This window comes from Chenopodium quinoa, unplaced genomic scaffold (assembly GCF_001683475.1).
Source record: "Chenopodium quinoa cultivar QQ74 unplaced genomic scaffold, ASM168347v1, whole genome shotgun sequence".
NCBI classification, from domain to species: Eukaryota; Viridiplantae; Streptophyta; class Magnoliopsida; order Caryophyllales; family Amaranthaceae; genus Chenopodium; species Chenopodium quinoa.
Window position 1 is genome coordinate 4,986,683 of NW_018745448.1, and position 8,979 is coordinate 4,995,661.

An 8,979-nucleotide genomic window follows, 5' to 3' on the forward strand; every position below is an offset into this window, starting at 1 on the left:
TAATAAATCTAAAGCTAAGCAATGATTTTAATCTTTCTTTTCCTTTTTACCTCTCTTCCAATTCTTTTCTGCTTCCTCCTCTTCATCCATTACTTTAGCTAGTAGGCATCCCTTAGAGGACCTACATTCAATTTTGGAATAGATTGTCTCCCCTTCAGCTAGCACTCCATAATTCTTTTCCACCCAAGCCTTTTTGTCTGTGGTGTTAGCTTTCCTTTTTCCTTTGTCTCTAGTAGTATTTTTCTTCCTAGGCATTGTAGGTGTTTTGAATTCAATTCTTGCACCTAAGCGTTCTTTGGCAGGTGTCACCCTGTCACCTAGACGATTCTTCACATCGGTTCTACCCTGATCAATCGAAGATTTCTTCAGCAACCACTTCTTCACATCATTAGGTAAAGAAGGGGGAACCTTTTGGGTAATCACTTCCCATAAAGGTCTAGCGCTCCAGTAAGCGTCGAATCTATCTACTTCTTGAGATACAGGGTACTCATAGGGAGGACGAAGATCCCCGGAAGAAATATTTTGAAGTAAGCCGTATTGTCTCTTTACCCTGCAGGGATAATAATATGTTACGCGAGACAAGCTTGGAAGACGACAGAAAGGTTGCTTGTTAACACAAACCATCCTTTCTATTTTCCACCATGGGATGACCCACTTGATAGCAAAATCACGTGATTCAAATAATTTTCTCCACCCATGGCGCCCAATCTTAGGGATGCGCTTCTTTCTTCTCACGAAGCAATTGGGAGTATATTTTTCGATGTCATCCGGAGGGCTAATTAATCCTAGCCTCTTCATTAGCCACATCTGTAAAAATTACAATGCAAATAAAATTATTATTATAATACAATAATATATTTCTGTAATTAAAAATGCTATTTTTCTACCTGTAATAAAATTGGAGAACCGCGAAAAGGCGCTTTTGGGTCCCTTTTCAATTCATCGAGACTAATCATGGTCTCTCCAACTATTAATGGCATTGGATTCCTCCCTGATTCAATTTGTTCTAGTACAGTGGTGATAATTGATTGACCCTCATTATTTTTACCACTACTAAGAAAAAATTGATTGAGCATGCAAAATAAAAACGCCCTTCTTCTATATATATGAAAGGATTCAGAAAGAGGTTTATCAAAATAATAGCGTGCGAATTCTTTCAAATTAACTATATTGCCATCTACTATTTTTGATAAATCCCTTTCCTTTAAATTAAAGAAGCGCTCGAAATCCTTACAGTAGTATGCATCTACTCTAGGGATTACTACCAGGTCTATTGCAGGGAAGCCTAAGATAGCACAAAATTCCTCTGGCAAAAGGCTAATCTCATCATACCCTATTCTGAAACAATGCGTATCAATATTCCAAAATTCTAAAGCGGTATGTATAAAGTCTAGGTCTAGATCTACCCCTTGATGCCATAAATTCCCCCCAAGTGAAATAAATCTAATTGCTTTTTGTCTCTAGCATTAAGAAATCGACACCATTCATGAGTTTATTGGGTGAAAGTTTTAGTGGCTAAAGACATGATTATTATTTTTTCTAAAGAAGAGAATAAGTTTTTCGAAGAATCGGCTGAGCAGGGGGCTATTTATGCACAAATTGCAAAGAATTTTAATTATACCGAAACACGGAGTCAGCGTCAATTGGCGTCAAACCCCCGAGATTGGCGCCAATCTCCAGAGATTGGCGCCACACGCTAAGTGTAATGCCAGGCGCGACGCGCCATAGTGTGGAGCCAGCTGGCGCCAAGTCACCATGACAGTCGCGCGTGCTCAGTTTGCGTTTTTGACATTAAACTCGAGTCGGTTAATGACTTTATGGCTCCGTTTACTATTCCTAAACATCTTTTCTATCTTTTTTTCTTAATTAATTAAATATAGAAATTTTTTTTAATTTATATTATTCTTTTTTTGGACTTTATTTTAAATTCCAGAAAACCGACATTTTTTCGTTTCTTTTCCTTTTTATTTTTTCTTTTTGGGGGAGAGAGTCGGATAATATCCTCCATCAATAATAAAAATGACGGAATTTTTGCGCAAAAATTGTTATCACACTTCTTTTGCACACACTAACATACACATAATAATAAACAATCAAATAAATTTACGATAACATAAAAATACAAAATGTGTCTAAATAACGAGTCAAAGGCAAAGTTCTATAAAAAGTCAAAATAAAATATATATACAGAAACAGACTACGGCGCCGGAGGACGTAGGCCCATCATGCCATAAATCTGCGCCGTACGAGGAGTCACCTCTCCACCAGCTCCAGCTTCAGCACCAGCTCCAGTCTCCGTAGGAGGAGGAAGACTCAAGATAGGACCACTCCAGCCAGGATCAACCTGAGGCTGAGACCGCGGAGGCTGCTGCGATGACAAGCCGACCTCGTACATCCCACCACCTCTGAAAGCCGAGGTAGCCTCTCCTACCGGTGCAGCAGGAGCACCCTTAGAAGAAGATCCCGAGCCCTCAGCAACGTCGGCTCGAGCAGCCTCAGAGCGACCGCCTCTACCCCCTGACAAAGTACGACGACGTCTCGAGCTAGACCTTGCCGGATCTCTCCGCCCCTTAGGTCTCGTACGGGTGTGAGAAGCGATAGGCTGGCCCTGCAAAAAGAATTAAATTAGAAACAAGGTAAAACTGAAGCCATAACGCAGAAATAATGAGTGAAGAAAGGTTACCTCTCGGACAACGTCATCCCGATGACAGGTGGCCGCGTTCCTCATCCGGACGAGCTGGCTCCGGAAGGCATCTATGCATCGTGCCATAACCGAAACCACCTCACGTGAAAACTGTCAGAAAAATAAGTCAGTGAGAATGCATGATAAATGAACACAAAAAATTCTGAATTAAAACTAGGCTTACACTAGTCTGGTGGCGAGGAATCGACCGCTCTACGAAGCGCTCACCCTCGGGAGCCGGAGAAATCATCTCCTCGATCGGCCCGTATATTCCCTGGTAGTGAATGGACATACGGGGCAGCACAAACTCAGCAGGACCATCCTGATAAAACAGAAAAAATCAGTAAAGTATTACTTGGGGGCTACTTGGCGAAAAATAAAAAAAGCTAAGAATCTTACCCTCACATCTTCAGTCGGTACAGGGGCTGGAGCTAATAAAGTTAGTAGCTCCTCAGCGTAACACCGCCCGAGGATCACATGGGACCGCCAAAGGGTACCAGCTCCCTCAGCCATGCTCGACAACCGTGCCTCGTCGAACATGTGACGTGGCGGGGGAGTAGGAACGACGAAGACATCAGAAGAGTGTTGTCTAGCGACTCTATCTCCTAAGTACGCGACCGCTCCATAGGTCCCTAGAAAATAGCGACGCTCAGCAGAGTACTGTGCGGCTAATCCAGGGACAGTATACCACCTCAGGTCCCTATAAAAAGCATCAATCAGACAAGAATATATCTAAAGCACCGCGGAAGAGCAAGATAAACATTAAAAGTCATACCGACATGATCCAGCTCCGGACACATGCAGTAGACATGTCCACGTGGTGGCCGCCCCAAGAGGCGCTCACCGAAAATCCCCTTGGCGATGGTCTCGCCGGCGCAACAGAAGGAAAGTACTCGTAGAACCAGATCTACAAAGAGTTAGAAGTGTGAATAAATGCTAACTAATATGTAGAGCTAAACTTTATAGGGAATAAATGTTTACCTCTACGACCTTCCAAAAAGCAGACAAAGCAACGTTCGTCCTAAAGGACCGATGACGACACGAGTCTCTCAGCGCACGAACGAAATCAGCATAGGCCAAGTTGGCCCAGTCATAAGTCCCGATCCGCTGGAGATCACGGACAGCAGGGAGGTAGTAAAGCAATGCCCTACTACCCATGTCAGGGGAGAATGTCCCTGACAACAACATCAGCACAAAGATGCGCACCTGCTGCTCTCGGGTGGTCGCATCATCATCAAGAGCCGCTGCCAGCGTCGAGCGGCGAATCCCTCTGGCACTGAACTGAGTCGTCTCGACCTCAGCTCGGGCCCAAATAACAATCGGCCCCAACAACTCCTCGACCTCCGAAGAAAAGACGTCGATCCCACCGTCGAATGGCAGTGTCACAGAAGTGAACTCTAGTCCTGTGATGAGACTGAAGTCTATAGGGGTGACCATCATCTCGCCCCAGGGAAAATGGAAGGTGTTGGTGGTGTCCCAGAAGAACTCCACCAAAGCTCGCACTACGTGATGACCCCCGCTGGAGGCGACCATAGCCTCGGAGGTCTCAAACAAAGTAACTAGCCCGCAAGACTCCCATAGGAGTCTCGTCTCAAGGTCCCTGGCGATGTGCATCCTGTACAAGTCGCCTAGACCGTCACAGCCAGAGCCGTGATTCCGTGTCCTCCCGGGCTCGGTACCCCGTCTCACCCTCTTAGAAATGTGGTGGACAGGGGCAAAGAACAGAGTCTGCTCGTCCCACTCTGGAAGCCGACCAAGCAAAGTGGACGGCGTGGCGTCGTCCTCCACGGGCTCATGCTCCCGTCTAGTGTTTCGGGACCGTGAACCCGAGCCTCGTTGTCTAGTCATACTACATTGTGCAGAATCATCATAAATTAAGGTTCTATAGTATCTAAGGTTCGCCTAGCCGCATGATGCTATGTTCGCAAAAATAGAGTACGTAGTACTAAAGCAGAGCACAAATTCAAATTGAACATGACAGCATTTTTTCAAGCAATCAAACAATTTCTTGCAACACTATAGTGATCATTGTGACAAATTGAACAGGAATTGCTAGCAAAAATGTCAAGAAGAAGCCACATTGTTCTTCACGACCTTAAGAGGTCCAACAATGGCAGATTGCTCATTTCTTCACCAAATTGAGTCAAACAAGTCTCAAATTACTCCCAAGGCAATATATAAACATAAACAAGCAATTTCATGGATAAAACGTGGCAAACAAAGCAAATTGAGCATCATAGAATTCGAATTTTCATGAAATTCGTGAATATTCATGCCAAGAATTAATAAAAACCGATGTGAGTTTGAGGAAAACTTACATAGATCGGGAAAATAGATGAGAAGAGCTTTGATTTGCAACAAATTTGAGCGAATTCGGTTGAAAAACGAGCAAGCAATGAGCAATTGAAGTTTCGGACTTCTTTCGAGCAGTTTCGCGACGAACAGAGCAGCAAATGAAGAGGAAACGGGGATTTAAAGAGAATCTCGCGCTGGCGCCAGCCCCTAGGCATTGGCGTCACAAAATGGGCTTGGCGCCTAGCGCCAACATCAGCGGCTGACGCTAACACCAAATGGCTGGCGCTGATAGATTTTCAGCGACGCCAAAGCATCCAGCCACCTGTTGAGGTTGTGCTAGCCTTCTACAACATGTTTTGGGTTCCTTGGTACGCCAGTTAGCCCCTCTAAGCAATTTGACATGATTTAAGTAATCGGCTTGATTACATAAAGTGATCGACCTGATAAGAGATCGTCTCACTTAGCTTAAAGCGCCTAAGCATTGGCTCATTAGCAAAGGGCACCGTCATATAGGTTCAAGAGCAAAAGGCACCGACATACAGGTTCAAAGAAAAAGAGCGCCGACGTACAAGCATAGCGGAAGCAAAGTTCAGGCGAACTTTTAAAGATCGACAGGCGTGGATCTTCGGTAATTTCCTTTGGAAAATTATCACATCAAATGACGATGACTTCAAGAGAAGATGTCTTCAACAGCATTCCCTAGCTTGCGGAGAGTTGTCACAAGCAACTGGAGGTAATTTCGGGCGAAGTTGTCTTCGATGGTATTCCCTAGGATGTGGAATATTATCAACGCGGATGAGGATTGTTTCAAGAGAAATAATCTTCGATGATGTTCCCTAGGATGTGGAATATTATCAATGCGGATGAGGATTGTTTCAAGAGAAATAATCTTCGATGGTATTCCCTTGGACGCGGAATATTATCATTGCGGAGGAGGATCGTTTCAGGCGAAGCAATCTTCCAAATTGGAAGCAATTTTCAAGCGGGATGGTATTCTCTAGCTTGTAGGAGGTCATCAAAACAATCGGTTACTTTCAGAGGCGTATGCTCGACGGTGCAAGATACGCGTTTCTTAACTCTTTTATCTGTTTAACTAACGCTAGTTTTGCAGGTATCGGCGTTACAAGATTGATTTAGGATCGCAGAACGTTCTGAATCATTCTTCGTCCCTATTGCTACTTTGACTTTTGTTTTCGAAACTTGCGTTTTTCCAAACTCAGTCAAAGTGGGGGCTTCTGTAGACACCCATTTGTGTCTCCCCAAAACCAAATCCAGTGATGACTATCTTTCACGTCGAATCATAATCGAATGAAACGAAAGTGTGGAAAAGTCTAGTGTTGCGGAAAGTTTTATTTTCTTTTCTTTTCTCTTCTCTCTGTTTTTGAAAACTTATTCTAAGAAAACAGCCAATCCAGTTTGGTTGGTCCATGATATGGGTCCAATAGTAGTGTAGTTGGATGGGGCTTGCAAAGACCTTTCCAACGATATATTATAAGCCCAATTCCGATGAATATTGAGGAAGTTATGGCCAATTTACTAAACTGGGCCCGGTTTGAGCTTTATGTACGGCCCAATGATCCAGGGGAGGGCCTAATATGATTTGTCATTCCTAATGCAATTAGAAATGGTTTTAGTCTTCTAGATTCCTCTAGAAGGTTCTTTTCATTCCTAATTCAATTAGCATTGATAAATTGACTTTTGTTGACTTTTCAGAGTTTTAATCAAAATCAAATAGCATTTTTGAGGAAATTATATTATTTTATCCTCCAGTACGGTAAACTTATCGGATTTTCGAAAACGCGTTGGAATCAGGCTTGGCGCCTAACCCCAGGCCTTAGCGCCTAGAACCAGGCCTGGCGCCAGCTAGCCAGGGTTGGGGCCAGCCCTGTTTTCTGAGCGTCGGACTCTGTTTTGTTAATCTATCTTTTTGGCTGATTTTCTATATAAATATCGTATTAAAAACTCCGTTTTCATTCATCATCTACATCTATCATTCACCATTCATCACCAATTCTCACCAATTGTTTTCATTCAATCATCAACAATCATTAATTCTTTAGCATTCTCTAAATCATTCATCTCTCTTAAAACATTCAATTCTTTCGTTCTTACCTTTGCTTTTTCATAAAAAATTCCGCATTCACAAGATCAAGAAACACCTAGCCATATTCGAAGTTGCCTTCGCCCTAGACATGAAAGGTTTTAATTTATGAGGGTTTGGTCCCAAATCTCTCTTTCAATTATTTAATTTAATTGTTGTTTATTATTTTTCCTTGAAGTTACTAACGCTTGTATTTTGTTATTAGAAAGAGGTACGAGGCATCAAAGTAAGTATTTTAATGTTTAATTGATATTATGTTGTAGAAATCATGTTTATATTGTTATTATGATATTCCTAGTATCATGTCTAGGGTAATTTTAATATTAAATATGATTGTTATGATGCTTCCTATGTTCTTCCTAATATTTATGATTGTTAGTATCATGTTAGGGATAAAGATTTGATTTTTATTACTTAGTGACATGCTAGGGTTTGTTATTAATCTTGTTAGTATCATGCCTAGGATCTTGCTATTTTTATCATGCTTTAACATGAACATGATTGTGATTATAATTGTTATAATTTATGATGATTATGTATATTATTATTATTGTTATTTCGATGATGATTATTCATGATGATTATTATTATTTTGATGATTATTACTTTTATGATTATTACTTTTATGATTATTATTTGTGATGATATTTATTATTATGTTGCTTGCTTATTATTTATTGCTTGATCACACCTTTTATTGCATGTTTAAAGGGAATTTGTACTTGTAACCACGCTTAATAAGATAATTAATAATCTTGTTAGGTTAATTGTGATTATGATTCAAGTGATCGCCAATAATAGATTTATTTGTGCATTAATATTCAACCAACATAGATAAACAGGTTTAGAGTTAACCTATTGATTGAATGTTAATTAAAAAGCGCACATGAATACAATCAGAACAAAGTAGAGGCCTATTATTAGGGCAGGTTCAATCTCTTTTATGTTGGATTTGTACCTTCATCCCCGAACCCTTATTTGGTTCATGACCTTATGGAGTTGACGATCTCTTGGATCTTTAAGGGGTGTAACCTTCATCCTATGAACGGTTTACAAGTTCCTTAAAAACTTGTTGGCGACTCTTTTGCTCTATCTTCTTCCCTTTTGGACGCCACCGTACTTTAGTGTATGATCACAGTGGGGTTCAAGCGAGTGGGATTAAAGGCTTGAAATTATTCCCTACAATGGGTATATTTGGGAATTAGGGTTCTTGGGATAATTTTATTGGGCGTTTTCAACAATTAGGGTTCTTGTTTCCTATGAATTAGGCTTTTAAATGAAATTCAATCCACTACAAACTTCAAAAACAAATGCAATCCAAAAAAATTACCAGAAAAAACTAACAATTTATACAAAAATAAAAATTAGGGCTTATAGAATACCAAATTAGAAGAAGAAACGACGGTGGAAGAGAAGAGGCCGCGAGAAGGGAGGTTGGAGAGGAAGTTGGCAGCGGTGGTCGGAATGGAATCGGACTGCGGCGGAGAGGCAAGAGAAGAACCCTCCTCCATCGTTGGCGCACCTTTTAGAATCAGAATCTTGGATTTGCATGAGAAGAACCCTCCTCCATTGTTGGTAGAGTTTAATGGGATACTGAGAAGGTTAGGTTGAGAGAAAAGAAGAAAAAACAAGGATAGTGGATGTTAGTTTTGTGGGGCCACAAATGGAAAACCCATCGGAATTATGAAAAAGATGGGAAACTGAATACTTTTTTAAGTTAAGGAGTGGTAAAATAAAATAAAATAAAACAAAATAAAGGGTTAGAATTTTAAAACATGTCTACTATTTTGGTGGTAGTTTACAAATTTTCCTTGAAAAAATTTAGGGAAATTGTTCCGTGTACCCCTTAGCTTTTAAAAAATGCACCGCATACTTCTGAAAACTTTTAAATGCGTGCACT